The sequence below is a fragment of the Podarcis gaigeae genome (assembly GCF_964106915.1).
Source record: "Podarcis gaigeae genome assembly, chromosome: 15".
Classification (NCBI taxonomy): Eukaryota; Metazoa; Chordata; class Lepidosauria; order Squamata; family Lacertidae; genus Podarcis; species Podarcis gaigeae.
The window spans coordinates 11692836-11710206 of NC_139692.1; the positions used below are offsets into that span (position 1 = coordinate 11692836).

Sequence of the window (17371 nt, forward strand, 5' to 3'; positions counted from 1 at the left end):
AGTGAGGAGGAATTAAAGAATCTTATATTGAGGGTGAAAGAGGAGAACGCAAAATATGGTCTGAAGCTCAACATCAAAAAAACAAAGATCATGACCACTGGTCCCATCACATCCTGGCAAATAGAAGGGGAAGAAATGGAGGCAGTGAGAGATTTTACTTTCTTGGGCTCCATGATCACTGCAGATGGTGACAGCAGCCACGAAATGTAAAGACGCCTGCTTCTTGGGAGAAAAGCAATGACAAATCTAGATAGCATCATAAAAAGTAGAGACATCACCTTGCCAACAAAGGTCCGTATAGTAAAAGCTATGGTTTTCCCAGTAGTGATGTATGGAAGTGAAAGCTGGACCATCAAGAAGGCTGATCGCCGAAGAATTGATTCTTTTGAATTATGGTGCTGGAGGAGACTCTTGAGAGTCCCATGGACTGCAAGAAGATCAAACCTATCCATTCTTAAGGAAATCAGCCCTGAGTGCTCACTGGAAGGACAGATCCTGAAGCTGAGGCTCCAATACTTTGGCCACCTCATGAGAAGAGAAGACTCCTTGGAAAAGACCCTGATGTTGGGAAGGAGAAGGGGACGTCAGAGGATGAGATGGTTGGATAGTGTTCTCGAAGCTACCAGCATGAGTTTAACCAAACTGCGGGAGGCAGTTGAAGACAGAAGTGCCTGGCATGCTCTGGTCCATGGGGTCACGAAGAGTCGGACACGACTAAATGACTAAACAACAACAATAGGACTGGAATGGACCTTGTATATGGACTCTGCCTCCTAGCACGTATCCCCCTGAGTCTTGGCTGGCTGGCTTCTCCCTCTACTGAGCTCCGCCATGGCTGGCAGCAACTGAAGGAGACTGGAAACCCTGCTTAAGAAAGCTGGAGCCAGCTGGTTCTCATCAGGAGCAAGAAGGCTGATCAACAGCAGGTGGAGTCACTTCGCCTTATGCTCTTTCAGGCTCAGCAGGTGAAGCCGACTTCTGGCCCAGGACACCCTGCTTGCCATTGGCTCTGACTCCACCTTCTGCTGACCTGCCCACCTGCCAGCCTACCAATCCCAAATGGCCCTAGGCATCACTGGAGTGAGCTAGCAGGACTCTCCTTAAATTCCTTATAGTGCAACTTCTCCTGCCATGCCTGGTCCTCACATGACTTGCGAATTATGTTTCTTTTTTAAAAAATGGTTGTTGGGTCTTCTATTTTTGCGCTGCTATTTTTGACCTCCCCTCCTCCCACTGAATCCTGAAGTTTTCATAGCTTTGGTGTTGTTTTATGCCTTAGATGACGGAATGGTTTTGATTATTATTAATAAAGTACATTTTGAAAACAGGCTTGAAAAACAATGGGCTCATTAGAGAAGCATTCATTAGATCTTGTTGACATTAAACCCATTAGACCAATTAACATTCCATTAAATGGCACTGAGCCTTCCTCAGAGCACCAATGAGTTAATCTCTGCATCATGATAATTGCTCTGTGAGCATCTGAGAGGTGTATCCTCAAACGCCGGAATTAACGACAGGCCCTCCCCCCTGAGAAAAATAAACCAGGACTAATTGTGAAGCCTCAAGACACTCAGGGTAGGCAAAACAACAGATCTACACCATCTCCCTAGCAGTGGAGCAAATGTTTGCTTAAATCAATGACTGTATCATGTGTGAATGTTGCATTCTCCTCCGCTTAGAGCCATGCTGGTTGAGGCAGATGGGAGCTAGGAGTCCCACAACATCTGTAGAGCAAACTCTGATTTACAGGATCCAAAGTTTGTAGGAACATACAAGTTTGTGGGAACATGCAAGCAGGGCAGAAGAAGAAAAAATTACAATTATTCTGAGCAAAACTAGTAAAGTGTTGCGGCACCCTATATACTTATTTAGGGTGGCGCCACTCAAGGAAGCTTACATCAATCATCTAAAAATTACAATGTCATATGAGCAAGTAAAAAAAGAGAGGCATAGTCAGCTGGTATTTTTTAAAAAACTGCCCCCCCCAAGCATTGTCTGCTTCATAAAACAGAAGATTGCTGGAATTAAAGAACCTTCAAATATGCTGAGGGATGATAGAGCCAGCCACACACCACGGAGCAAGCTGCTCCATTAGCTGGATGCAGCCACCAAAAAGGCCCTGTTTCTAATCCCACCCAGCCATGGTTCCATCTTTGGCAGGACATGGAGAAAGGTTTCTGCTTCTCATCTTAAGGAATGGGCAGGGTGCTCTGAAAGGAAGTGATCCCTATGGTATTCTGGACTTAAGACATCTAGGGCTTTAAAGGTAATCCCAAAACTTTGAATTGTACTCAGAAGCAAGTGCAACTTTTGCAGGGTCGGTGTAACATGATCCCAAGGGCAGGCACCCACCAGGATCTTTGCAGCTACATCCTGGACCTAAAAAATGAGGACATTTATTGTGGCACAAGGTTTCGTGAACTAGAGTCCTCTTCATCACACACATGAAGTTTAGTGCATCTACTGAAGTGGACTCTGGCTCCATGAAAACTTATGCCATAGTAAATTTATTAGGATTGTATACAAAGTAGTTTTTAATCACTCATTCTGTTAGCTCTCTCATTCCCCTGTTTCTCCCAGTTACACTCTGGGTTTTCCACCAAGTCTCCAGAGCAGATTTGGGGAGGCCATGTGGCTAACATTTCCTTGGCACAATCATAAATCATAGTGCCAATGGAACATGGACATTGGATACCGTCCTTCGTCTTTTAAGATGCCACAAGACTCTTCCTACCCACCCTTCCCTGCAACAGATTATCATAGCTACCTCTCTGGGAATTACTCAAAGAGCAGTTCTACATCCTGACATTATAAAAATAAAAAATAAAAAGAGGTTGAACTGTTCTTATCCAAAACAGAGTTTCATTCCAAGGCCTAATTTTATCCGTTGAGCATTTTTCTTTCTTTCTTTTCTTTTTTAAGGCACAAATTCTTTAGAGTTTAATTCATTTCTAGTTAATACAGCACTAATGAATTCTTGGCCACAAGCCCACATAGCTCTAAGTGAAGATAACGGCTATTCATATGCCGCAACTCTCAGCTGACTAAGAAGGATGAAAGTCCCACTGAACATTGTGGTAGTTACTTCCAAGTAGGAATGTTTAGGATTTGGGCTATCAAGGGCTGGCTCCTAAGAACCCCGAGTTTGAAAACACCCAGAAACTTCAACAGGTGCAGAACACAAGAAATCAGCTTGTTAAAAGACCAAGGGCCATGAACATATTCGACCAGTGTTGGAAGATCTCCACCAGCTTCCAGTTTGTTTTCAGGCTCAATTCAAAGTGTTGATTTGGTCATTAAAACCCCTAACAACCTTCACCTTTACAGGGAACCAGACAAAGGGCCTTCTCGGTAGTGGCACCCACCCTTCAGATGTGAAAGAAATAAGCATCTATCTTCTCTTTAAAAGACATCTGAAGGCAGCCCTGTTTAGGGAAGTTTTTAATATTTAATGATGTATTGTTTTTAACACTTGATTTTAAGCCGCCCAGAGCGGCTGGGGAAACTCAGCCAAATGGGCGGGGTATAAATAATAAATTTATTATTATTATTATTATTATTATTATTATTATTATTATTCACCAACTTAGTCTCCTTCCGATGTATTGGACTACACTTCCCATCAGCCTCACTCAGCACAACACTTTCCTCTCCTTCCCTTCATCAGCTACACCAATACCCTGAGTAATAGTGTGCAGGAACACAAAAGCCCAGGGGACTATGGGAGTTTGCTACTACATGCTTATAACAATGTTTTAGAATGATAGCAAGGAGGTAAACAGCTGCAAGGACTGACAGTAGGTTTCCTACTGGGGCTTTGATGCTGGTTCCTGACACCCAGATATAAATCTAATAGCTTAAAGAAACAACTAGTCACCAAATTACACTTTATCAAATTGTGATCAAGCTGCTGTATTACAACTTAACAAGAAGTTCAGTTATACCTGTTTGGGGGGTGAATGGAGACCATGGTTTCTTGTCCTATTAAAGCTGTTGATTCACTTAGCAATGCTAAGACGATTATGTCATCACCAATTACTGCTCTTGCGAAGGGTCACAGTGCTTATTTTGCATATAACTCCTATAATTGGATTGTCACAAACTTTTTGCATTTCATTACCATTTAATCCCAACCACTACGTTCACCTCTCTCATTTACACCTAGGTAAACATGTCAGTTCAGGATTTCACTTCATGTATCTGCGGAAAGCTTATGCCATAATTAATTTGTTACTCTTTAGACTGCCTCAAGATTCTTTCCTGTTTTTCCCCCTTTCCTGTTTCCCTTAACCCAGCATCTCTGAAATCCCCACAGCTGCTTACTCTCCTTGAAGCCAGGAGAAGAAGTGGGAGGAAAGTTGCTCCAGTGAGCAGAGCAGCTTCAAGCTACTACGTTCAGCTTAATTGTGGAGAACCACAGGTTTCCTCTGGGCAGCGCAGATCGGTTTGGCCTTGTATGCAAAAGCTTGTACACAGGCTCCCTGCTATAAAAAGGTAAAGGTACCCCTGCCCGTAGGGGCCAGTCTTGCCAGACTCTGGGGTTGTGCGCCCATCTCACTCAAGAGGCCAGGGGCCAGCGCTGTCCGGAGACACTTCCGGGTCACGTGGCCAGCGTGACATCGCTGCTCTGGCGAGCCAGAGCCGCACACGGAAACGCCGTTTACCTTCCCGCTAAAAAGCGGTCCCTATTTATCTACTTGCACCCGGAGGTGTTTTCGAACTGCTAGGTTGGCAGGCGCTGGGACTGAGCAACGGGAGCGCACCCCGCCGCAGGGATTCGAACCGCCGACCTTTCGATCGGCAAGCCCTAGGCGCTGAGGCATTTACCCACAGCGCCACCCGCGTCCCCAGGCTCCCTGCTAGCTTTTGCTAATAATAATAATAATAATAAAATTTTATTTATACCCTGCCCTCCCCAGCCAAGGCCAGGCTCAGGGCAGCTAACAAGCAATAATAAAAACAAGTTGAATGATTACAACTTAAAAACAAGATTAAAATACAACATTAAAATATTGAAACATTAAAATATTAAAATGCAGCCTGATCACAGGAGGAGAAAGGAAAAAGAAAAAAGAAAGAGGGGGAGGGAGTCAAATTGGCTCCAAGCCAAAGGCCAGGCAGAACAACTCTGTCTTACAGGCCCTGCAGAAAGAAGTCAGATTCCGCAGGGCCCTGGTCTCATGAGGCAGAGCGTTCCACCAGACTGGAGCCAGTGCTGAAAAGGCCCTGGCTCTGGTTGCAGCTAATCTAACGTCCTTAGGGCCAGGGACCACTAGGGTGTTGCTATTTATGGACCTTGAGGCTCTCTGTGGGGCATACCGGGAGAGGTGGTCCTGTAGGTATGAGGGTCCTAGGCCATGAAGGGCTTTAGAGGTCAAAACCAGCACCGTAAATCTGACCCTGTAGTCCACCGGGAGCCAGTGCAGCTTGAAAAGCACTGGGTGAATACGCTCCCATGGCAGAGACCCCGTGAGGAGCCTCACTGCAGCATTTTGCACCCACTGGAGTTTCTGGGACTCCAGATGTGTTTTCTTTCCAGTTTCAGGTGCTTCTCTAATGCGGAACAGGAAAAGAAGCTTGTGCTGCCTTTCTGTCTGGGATTCAGCCTTCACCCCCTAACTTATTTTATTACATAAGGTGGGGAGGACTTCACACTTGGGGGCCAAACATGGTCCCCAGGTCTCTCTGGCTGGCCCTTGGGATTCACCCTAGGCCACACCCCCTCTTTGGCCACACCCCCTCTCCCTAAGCCACACCCCTCAGCAGTCTTACATTTCTCTCTGTCCTTGCCTGTGATGGCCTGGGATTTTGACTCGGATGCTGAACCTGAGGGATCCCAGCCTGCACAGGATTTCTCGCCTCCAGAACCAGCTGAGCTGGGGCTGGGGCATGAGCCTGAAGGGTCCTCGCCTGTGCTGGATCCTCAGGTGCAGGCACCAGCTGAGTCTGCTCTGGCTCCTGAGGTGATGGAGGACCCATTGCTTGCAGGTGCTCCACTCTCAGCCCCATCAGAGGAAGCTGAGGTTGCCTCTGGGTCCAGTAACCCTCCAGCCTCTCCTGAGCTGCAGAGGCTCAGGACAGAGAGGCAGAGAGAACTAAGTTCCCGCAGGAGGAAGGAGTGCTCAACTCCAGGCCAGGAGAGGCGAGTCACCAGAGGATCAGGGCTGCCTTATGCCTCGGGGCAGATAAAAACCAGCCAGCCCCAGTCCCAGGTTGCGGGAGCAACATTGTGGGTTGCTAGTTCCTGCCTGAGGACGCAGGTGGCGCTGTGGGTAAAAGCCTCAGCGCCTAGGACTTGCCGATCGAAAGGTTGGCGGTTCGAATCCCTGCGGCGGGGTGCGCTCCCGTCGTTCGGTCCCAGCGCCTGCCAACCTAGCAGTTCGAAAGCACCCCCGGGTGCAAGTAGATAAATAGGGACCGCTTACTAGCGGGAAGGTAAACGGCGTTTCCGTGTGCGGCTCTGGCTCTGGCCAGATGCAGCGATGTCACGCTGGCCACGTGACCCGGAAGTGTCTCCGGACAGCGCTGGCCCCTGGCCTCTTGAGTGAGATGGGCGCACAACCCCAGAGTCTGGCAAGACTGGCCCGTACGGGCAGGGGTACCTTTACCTTTACCTTTTAGTTCCTGCCTGAACCCTGTCCTGCTTTCCTGCCTGAGCTCCTGACCCGCCCTGGCTCCCTGCTTGAAAGCCTGTTCCTGACTTCACCAGACTCGCTGCCCTGCACCCAGCTTCAGCTACTACACACTGCCTCCACATTGCACCTTTGACCACAGACCGGACTTGGACCTTGCTTCTCGGGTAACCCACAGGACCAGCACACTGCCCACCACTTGCATGTGGCCCCCAGGATGCTGCTCAGAAGGGAATGTGGCCCTCGTGCTGAAAAACACCCCCCACTTGTTGTATCACTAGAGGTCAGCTTTTAATATGAAATGAAGGCATTAAGTGCCAATGCCAATTGAACAGTCAAAGCAGATGCAGAAAACCTGTGGCATTCAAGTTATTGTGGGATCACAGTTCCCATCATCCCTGATCATGCATGCTGGTTGAGGATGATGGGAGTTGGAGTCCAACAATGTTGGGAGGGTCACAGGTTCTGCCCACAACTGAAAGTGTACAATCCCAGAGTTAGTCACATCAAATGACCAGAATAACTGCATTTTCCAGTTTAAATTCTGATGGTCTTACAAGGGGGAATTCCTCGCCCTATACTGTAAGATTTTTGGCCTCTTTAGTCCTTTTTAAATATAATTTGCGGGGCGGGCTTATGAAGATGCCCTGTCTATAGGAGATGCCCTCAGGCTTTTAGGCATGGGTCAATAAAACTACGTGGTGATAGGGGGGATTAGCTAACAGCTTTGTAACATCTTGAACTTTTGAGTTCCTTTACTTTTAAACTATGATTTCTGTACTTTCTTTTTTCCCTGGGTACTAATTTCCTCACCTTGAAACAAAAAAAATTCCTTCCAGTAGCACCTTAAAGACCAACTAAGTTAGTTCTTGGTATGAGCTTTCGTGTGCATGCACACGAAAGCTCATACCAAGAACTGACTTAGTTGGTCTTTAAGGTGCTACTGGAAGGAATTTTTTTTTGTTTTGACTATGGCAGACCAACACGGCTACCTATCTGTAACATTCCTCACCTTGAGTTCTACCTGCCTCTTGTTCGAACCTTCCGCACAGGGAAATTGCAAAGGCTGACATATTGATGGTTGAATTTTATGTGAACCGCCTTAGGAAGAGTTTTATTGTCAGAGGGCGGTACAGATATTTATTAAATCGATCGATATTGCATTTTTATTTCTGTGAAAGGCTTTGTCTCCTGATTTATTTTAAGCAGTTGGATTAGGTCAGTTTTATATGTTTCATGGATTGATCAATAGTTTTCATTTATTTACCTACTGATATGGCTACTTGTAATTGTTCCTACTATGCTTTTTGAACTGTTATATTTATTACCATTCATCTGATGTGTTTGGAGCCACTTCAGGCATGCAAATAAAAGGATGATGTTGAAGAAACATCTGCTGTCCAGGATCTTTTGTAGAATTTAAAAAAAACAACAACATTAAGAACATTTGTATTGTTTTATGGTATTTTCTGCTCTGCATTGATATATTTTACATGATTTATACTTATTTTTTAATGAATAAAATATAAATAAATAGAAAGAGCCAGGCCAGATCAGAGTAAAAGTCTATCTAGTTCAGTACATTGTGTCCCATAACTGACTAAGCAGATGTCTCTGGGAAGTCCAAAAGGAGGTAGAGGTGGAAAAATGTTTCAATTTCAGTTTCTTCCAATTTCTCACTTTTCCATCTTAAATTCAGTTTTTCATATTTCCACAGCCACTTGCAGTTAAAAAGCAACACAAAGCTCCTCATGAAAATTTGTCAGCATTTTAGTGTGCATTTCTCCTATTGAACACACCATTGTATGATTTCAGCATCTATACTCATTCCTGCAAACAATTCTCCATAATCTTAGGCATTTCTGTATGTACAGTGGTACCTCGGTTTACAAACTTAATCCGTTCCGGAAGTCCATTCTTAAACCAAAGCCATTCTTAAACCGAGGTGCGCTTTCCCTAATGAGGCCTCCCACCACCAGTGCCCTTCCACCGTCCGGCTTCCATTCATAGACTAAGGTAAAGTTTGCTAACCGGGATACTACTTCTGGTTTTGCGGAGTTCTTATACCGAATAGTTCGTAAACAGGGCTGTTCTTAAATGGAGGTACCACTGTACAGGGGATGCTTGGGTTGCGAACGTGATCCGTGCGCGATGCATATTCACAACCCGCAGCAGCGCATCTGCGCATGCGCAGGTTGCGATTCGGCGCTTCTGCCCTTATCTCTCTCGCCCTGACCTAGCCACTGTGATCCATGCGATGGTCACCTCCAGACTGGATTATTGTAACTCGCTCTACGTGGGGCTGCCCTTGAGACTGACCCAGAAACTCCAGCGGGTGCAGAATGCCGCGGCGAGACTCCTTAGGGGGTCTTCGCTGCGAGATCACATTCATCTGGTACTGTACCAGCTGCACTGGCTCCCGGTGGAGTACAGGATCAGGTTTAAGGTGCTGGTTTTAACCTTTAAAGCCCTATACGGCCTAGGACCCTCATACTACGGGACCGCCTCTCCTGGTATGCCCCACAGAGAAACCTACGGTCTGCAAATAATAACATCCTCAAGGTCCCAGGCCTCAGAGAGGTCAGGCTGGCCTCAACTAGAGCCAGGGCCTTCTTGGCTGCGGCTCCAATCTGGTGGAACGCTCTGTCACAAGAGACTAGGGCCCTGCGGGACCTGACATCTTTCCGCAGGGCCTGCAAGACAGAGTTGTTCCACCAGGCCTTTGGTCAGGGCGCAGCCTGACTCCCTCTCTGGCAACCTGCACAGAATTTTGCTTAATCGGTTGCCATCAATTTGATTTTAATTAATTTTTATAATGAAATATTTTTAGAATGTGTGATTATTTGACTGTTTGATTATTTGATTGTTGTTAGCCGCCCTGAGCCCGGCTTCGGCTGGGGAGGGCGGGATATAAATAAAATTTATTATTATTATTATTATTATTATTATTATTATTATTATTATTATTATGTTCAAAGCACGATTTAGTGCTTCTGCACATGCGTGACGGCCAAAACCAGGAAGTAACCCATTCTGGTACTTCCGGTTTTTGGGCCGGAGAACTGCATTGCAAAATTTGGAGGAGTGCAAATTTCAAAGGATAGTTCACGTTTCACTTTGCGCATTAGTTCAAGAAGAGCGAATTTGGTAGTTTCTCATTAAAATGGGAAAGAAAAAAAAACCCTAATCTGCACCCCCAACCCTAAAAGCAGGGCAGGGGCAACAGTTCTCTCCCACTTGTGATCAGTTGCAACTGGCATTCAGTAGCATACTGTCTCTGATACTAGAATATTGTATGCTGGTCTCTGGGAAATCTAGAAAGGCTTTATCATCACTAAGTGAACTTTTCAAATATTTTGCTCTTTAGAACTCTAGAAGAATAACTTGTAACTCAAGTCGCTTTTGGAAAGCAAGGAGCAGAACTCCCCTCCAGCAATTTGGTGCCCCCCCCCAATCTTCTTATGTTTTGTAAGTGGGGAGGGATGTGATCCTGACAAAGAAGAGGAATGTGACACCTGCATTATACATTCAAAGCACGGTGATATCATTTTTAAACAGTCATGGCTTGCTCCCAAAAGAATATTGGGAGCTGTAGTTTGTTCAAGGTTCTGAGAGTTGTTAGGGGACAGAGCTACAATTCCCAGAGTGATTTAATAATCAGTCCCAGGGAACTCTGGGAACTGCAGCTCTGTGAGGACAAAGGGTCCTCTTAACAACTCCAAGCATCTTTAACTAATTACTGGTGACTGGGAGTGGCTGCCGAGACCACATAACACCAGTCCTGAAAGACCTACCTTGGCTGTCAGTATGTTTTTGGGCACAATTCAAAGTGTTGGTGCTGTCCTTTAAAGCCCTAAACAGCCTCAGCCCAGTATACCTGAAGGAGCGTCTCCACCCCCATCGTCCAGCCCGGGCACTGAGGTCCAGCGCCAAGGGCCTTCTGGCGGTTCCCTCACTGAGAGAAGCGAGGTTACAGGGAACCAGGCAGAGGGCCTTCTCGGTAGTGGCACCCACCCTGTGGTACGCCCTCCCACCAGATGTCATGGAAATAAACAACTATCGGACTTTTAGAAGACATCTGAAGGCAGCCCTGTTTAGGGAAGCTTCTAATATTTGATGAATTATTGTATTTTAATATTTTGAGTGGCAGGGGAAACCCAGCCAGATGGGTGGGCTATAAATTTTTTATTTTTATTTTTATTTTTATTTTTATTTTTATTTTTATTTTTACAGCTCTAGGATACTTTGGGGAGAAGCCATGGCTGCTTAAAGGGTTATAATAGTGCTTAAGATGTATAGTGCAGATGGAGCTCAAGAAAACCGAGCAAAAAACCAAACCAAACCAAAAAATATTTATGTGGAAAGAGGAAGCTAAAAGCCAGACTACTATTATTTCTTATCTACTTGGTTATACATTACACAGGGAGGCAGGGAAATGAAGCTGCAGAGGAAGCCAGTATCAAATGAAAGAGAACGGGGGTTGGATGGATGTTTCTGGGGACAGAAATCTATAAGTTAATGCAACGGACAGAATTCTACATTCCTTTGGGTTCTCTTATTGGTGCATTGTGAAAAATAGAGGAAAAACCAATTTCCTTGCATGGAGAGAACCCCTTTTCCCTGCAGAATCCTGCAGTAAAATTTAGTTTTCAGCTGAATAGGCTCCAATGTATACATCTCTTCAAGGGTAATATTGAGCAATACCATTTGTTTTACCACCATGAATGTTGTTTCCTGCATTCTGAATACTGACATAAACAGAAGGAAGCAAAATGTCGCTTGGCTGCGTGTCAGAGAAATATTTCTCATCAGGTGCAGCACAGGATACCTACCCTCCCCAGAAATATCCACTTGGGATATAAAATGGCATTTAGGAAGCAAGTAAAAACTATTTTATTTCCCCAGAGCTTTTGGATAGCAACTTCACTGTGTTCTGTTACCTTTGACTGTGACCTGTTTAACTTTTTTCACTGTTTTCTGCTTTCACCATTGTATGGATTGTTCCAGAGATTGCTGATTTGTATGGATCTTTTCAGAATTTGTCATCTGCTGCTTGGTTTTGAAGATCCTGGAAAGGTTTTAGACAAATCACCACCCTTTATTAGTAAATTCGGTGCCCTGATGACAACACAAAGGCATTTTGTTCACAGTTGCCACACAACACCTGTTCTGCACTTGCGAGGAATTGGTTGTTCATCGTGGCATCACTCACTCTTCCTTCACAGTTGAATTAAATAGAAAATTGTCCAGTAGCACCTAAGAGATCAACTAAGTTTGTTCTGGGTATAAGCTTTCGTGTGCTTGCACACTTCTTCAGATACACTGAAACAGAAGTTACCAGATCCTTATATATAGCAGGAGGGTGGAGTGGGGTTTTTCTATCTATAGATTTGAAGAAGTTGCTGAATTACAACTTATTACTAAACTGAAAACTATGGAGAGACCTGGTCTGAATTGGATTCTTGTCTCGTTACATATGCTAAAGCTATTTTTGACCATCCGCATACTACCCCTTGCTTTTTCCTGTAGGACTAATTGCAGTCATTAACCGTCGTCAACAGCTTTACCATACCCATTGAGTCAATCACCCATCTCCCACTACCCTTCTGAGAAATACCCCACCCCACCCTCCCACTATATATAAGGGTCTGGTGACTTCTGTTTCAGTGTGTCTAAAGAAGTCTGCAAGCACATGAAAGCTTATACCCAGAGCAAACTTAGTTGGTCTCTAAAGTGCTACTGGACAATTTTCTATTTATTTCGACTGTGTCAAACCAACACGGATACCTACCTGAATCTTCCTCCACAGTTACTGGTTGTGGCATGCTGTGCGTTGTGTGATGTCTTGTTGTTTATGTGTAAGTGCTTAAACGCATGTGCACTAAAGAAAAAGTGCACCTGTGGATTTAACTTCTATGGAGGGAGCTGAATTCAAGACAGAAACCTCCAGTAACTCACCCTAACAAAATTTTAATAAGGCAACCTCCAAGATAATAATAAAAAAAAAACGGAAGGGAAAAGGGACCATGTTATATTTTTGCTTTTTGCACTGGGAGCTGTCCCTGGTAAATAGGAGTACCTGGAATCTTTGGATCACAGGTGTACATGGTTAGGATGGGATTGTACATTAGATAGCTTTGCGTGTTGCATAGGGCACTTCCAAAAAGGAGAGGATCCCTTTTGTGTGTCATCGCCAAGGATACAACTGATGGAAAATATTTGAAAACAAACCCAACCCTTCCACTGAGCGGATGATGCTAGATTTCCCATGGGACGTGTTAAGTCCTCCGACTCCCTCCAGGATTAAACCTCTCAGCTAAGGCTGGTGCATTCAAGGACTGGTTGCAAAGCATCATAACAGCTAATCTCATGTGGGAAAGGAGAGACAGCTCAGTGCTTCAACAGTTTAGACATGTGGGTTAGATACACTGCATCAGAAATATCACAGGCACTTCTGTGGACAGGGCTTTTAGTTTGTGGAGTGACCTCTGCTTCTTGCACACCATGGTGTGCCTTTACTAGGGATGGGGTAGAAATTAGGTTCAGTTTGCATTTAAAGGTAAACCTTTAAGTGGGGACGCCATTTTGTGGTTCACCTTGGGTGCCAAAATGTCTTGAGCCAGCCCTTGTTCTCCCTTGTAGAACTCAGTAGGGAGGAAGACAGGAAGAGAACTGGAATTAGTTGGCTCAGCCTGTCATTCACTCTAGCTCCACCTATCGTCAGCTCTGGCTCCTCCTACCAGTCTCGATGAAAGTTAGCGGCTGCTGCAGAACTGTCTGCAGCAATAGTAGGAAGCTTAATGGTGATAAAAATATTGCCCTGTTGTTGGACTTTTGCATCCTACTTCGGTCCATCTTCATGCCCACAATGTGTTTACATTTTGATAGGTTTATCATCAATGTGGGTGGGCAGAAGTCAGTAAACCTATACAGATGTGCAGAAGAACAGATGTTGAAGCATTCCCTGTCCTGAGGAACCAAATAGCCACAGACAGGATGAAATAATGACCTTCCACCTCAGGTTTTGGGTTTCTTTTTTTGCTTTTTGTTTTGTATATTCCAGAGGGTGGCAGTATGGCACATTATTTAATTGTCTCGTGTACCATAAATGTGTTCCCTAAATCACAGCCCCTAAACACCCCAAGCTACTAAATCACAGGGCCTCGTGTCATAGGATTTACAGCTCTGGGTGTTTTTAGAGAATTGAACTTATAGTCAAATATAAAAACAAATAAAAATGAGAGACAGCTGTTGCTGATAACGCTATATTTATCTTTGGGACACAAATTCGCTTTGCTGCAATAAATATGCCAGGAAACAGCATTCTGTTTGCTAGAAAGATTTGGACAGCTCTCTCTCACTGAGAACCTTCAGCTATGAATCTTGAAATAACGGTGTAAAGCTGTCACCAATTTCATGTGGCTCCATGGATGTATCTGAAGAAAAAATACACATGAGTTCTGCAAAATCCATGAAGGGCTGAGAAAGAGTTTTGTTTCATCAGCCTGGTGTTAGGTGCACAGAGAGGGGGTGGAGGGGGGAAAGGAAGAGAAAATAAACTGGACCAATCCAAGCAGCACATGGCTGAAGCAGAGCAAAACAGAAGGGATTCATGCTGCAACTATGGTCACAACTGCACCATACATTCAAAGCACTGGTATACTACCTCAACAGTCATGGCTTCCCCCAAATCATTCTGCGAGATATAGTTTGCTAAGGGTGAAGGGAATGGTTGCTCTGTGGGGGAATAAACTAGAGTTCCCAGGATTTTCACGACTGTTGAAGTGGTATGCATGTACATTAAATGTATGGATGTGACCTGAGGGTTGAACTGAGGGAATCTGGAGCACGAACATACTGAAAGGCAGGTGGAGAAGAACTTTGTGTGATGTCAGGATGTGGCTTTTGGTCAGTGATCCTTTGGCATCCATCTGTCTTGACAGACAATGGAGTGTGCCTCTGGGGGTGAAGTTAAACCACACTGTCACAGCCTAGGACCCTCGTACCTATGGGATCGCCTCTCCCGGTATGCCCTATGGAGGACCTTAAGGTCCATAAATAGCAACACCCTAGAGGTCCCGGGTCCTAAGGAAGTTAGATTAGCCTCAGCCAGAGCCAGGGCCTTTTCAACACTGGCTCTGGCCTGGTGGAACGCTCTGCCTCATGAGACCAGGGCCCTGCAGGATCTGATTTCTTTACGCAGGGCCTGTAACAGTTGTTCCGCCTGGCCTTCGGCTTGAAAACAATTTGATTCCCTCCCCCTCTTCCTTTTTTTCCTTCCCCCTCCTGGAATGGAACTCGTATTTGGGGACTTCCCTGACTTTTTTTCTGGCCTATGTAGGACCAGTCTTGAAAGTTAGCCTTGACGTTTTCATCCCCAAAAAAGTTTTTGATTTGAGTTTCCATTGAAATGAGGCTGTACTTTAATATTTTAATATTTTAATGTTGTATTTTAATCTTGTTTTTAAGTTGTATTTCAATCAATTTGTTTTTATGTCAGGTGTTAGCCACCCTGAGGCCGGTCTTGGCTGGGGAGGGTGGGGTATAAATAAAAATTATTATTATTATTATTATTATTATTATTATTATTATTATTAGCAGCAGCAGCAGCAGCACCACCGAAGGACCTCCCCAGGGCACATGCCTGTATGGAGCTCCTAGGCTGCCCCGATGACAAGACCCCCCTCTTGGCCTCACTGGTGTGGTCTCCGAAGGAAAGCAGAGCAAAATATCTGGCACCAGCTTGGCTGAAGGAGTTGCCAGGACTTGCCTTTTCTTTTCCTGAAGACATCCCACAAGGCAGCAGGTGTTAACACTGGGACAATGTCCCTATTTTCACCTGAGTAAAGATGGAGGGTTTGGGAATAAGAACGCTCACTTTATGCTAATTATTATATTCACTAATTCGCACAGTCGCATGCATGCTCAGATTGGAGGCCCACGTTGCTCTGTACCAGGGTCTCCAGGTGTTTCTGGACAACATCTCCTATCACCCCTGACCATTGGCCCAGCAACATGTGGACCACCACAGGTTCTCCACTCCAGTCTGGAATTCCCCAGCCCAACATGCCCTAGCCTTGATCAGAAAGACCAGGACGCATCTGTCATTAGCTGGAAAGTAAAAGCCAGGAGGAGAACAGAAGCAACATTCACGACAGAAACAGACCAATCTTGGCTTTATCCCTTTAGCTCATAATGCAGAAAAATCTAAAGTACAGCTGGCAACTGGCCGAGCCCAGCTCTCATAACTGATGATTGTTCACGTTTAGCCAAAAATGACCTCTAGAGATCCTTACCCAGAACTTTAATTCATCTGCAGGAATGGCAGCACTGAGAGAAAAGAGTCTCATAACTATTTTGTGTTTAGTTCCTGTTGATTAATGGCATGACTTCATACAACAGTGAGGGGGGAAGTAAAAAATGCCCAGTTGGAATATAAGCTGCTGAATCACTCCAAAAGAAAATACAGCTGAGAGGGCTGGCTGCAGATGCCTGTGAACGGCATCTATTTGTAATACATGCCACTCCAAGTGGTACAATTATTGATATCGGTAGGTTTCATTCATTCCCCTTCTCATTTGTGTCTACATCCAAACACACCGAGGGCAGGATTCCAGGCAGTGGCGGAACATATGCCCACGCTGCCCAAGGCGGGCACGCTCCTGAGGGAGGTGTGGGGCATGGAGGGTGCCCTCCCAGGCACGGGGTAGTTGATCAGGTGCATGGTGAGACAGGTGCAGCCGAGGGTAGAGAGAGTCGGCCACAGGGTGGAGTGAGCCACCGATGGCAGACATTCGGCATGCCACTGACCTGCAACTGCCAAATGTCACCATCCTCAGCGAAGACACCTGGGGAGGGCCGCCCCCGCCCTGATTCCAGGGCCTCACTCAGCAGGGTGAGCAGGATAGCTCTCAAATGCAACAGAGCTGCCTTTACCACCTTTATGGACATTAAAATCTTAATGGGCTCCCCAGAGTCTGTAATTACCTAACTGCATTACTGCACAGGCTGCCTCTGCCTGAAAAGGTTAGGCAGGTGGCAACTACAGAAAAGGGCCTTTTTGGTGGTGGTGACCCACATATGGAAGACTCCCCTTGGAGAGGTTCATCTGCACCTTTCTCTGCTAAGTTTTAGGTGCCAAGTTTAGGGCCTTTTTTAGTGAAGCAATAGAAGAAGAAGAAGAGTTTGGATTTTATATCCTGCTTTATCACTACCCGAAGGAGTCTCAAAGCGGCTAACATTCTCCTTTCCCTTCCTCTCCCACAACAAACACCCTGTGAGGTGAGTGGGGCTGAGAGACTTCACAGAAGTGTGACTAGCCCAAGGTCACCCAGCAGCTGCATGTCGAGGAGTGGAGACGTGAACCCGGTTCCCCAGATTACGAGTCTATCGCTCTTAACCACTACACCACACTGTCTCTCATCAATACTGATGTTCAATACTCAGAATCTATTTCCAAATTCTTACTGGTTCTGATATTTTATTATGCTTATTTTATTAACTTCTTGTTGCTGCTTTTTATTTTTTCTGTTCCCTCTCCGATTTGATTGGATAAAGTATTTGATGTTACATCGTTAAGTATATGTTTTTGTTGTTGTTGTTTAGTCGTTTGGTCGTGTCCGACTCTTTGTGACCCCCTGGACCAGAGCACGCCAGGCATTTCTGTCTTCCACTGCCTCCCGCAGTTTGGTCAGACTCATGTTTGTAGCTTCGAAGACACTATCCAACCATCTCAT

At 45.3% G+C, this 17371-nt stretch overlaps 1 protein-coding gene across 6 annotated transcripts in view; it reads right to left on the bottom strand.

Moving 5' to 3' along the window:
- Nucleotides 1–17371, bottom strand: part of PKNOX2 (PBX/knotted 1 homeobox 2) — a 438447-nt gene that overhangs the window by 147674 nt on the left and 273402 nt on the right. The window contains exon 1 of one of the 6 annotated variants that reach the window (XM_083713656.1): nucleotides 11576–11707. The exons of the other annotated variants lie outside the window; for them this stretch is intronic. The gene's annotated coding sequence lies outside the window, so the exon portion shown is untranslated. Of the gene's footprint in view, nucleotides 1–11575; nucleotides 11708–17371 lie in introns of those variants that run through there. 6 annotated transcript variants of the gene reach the window in all.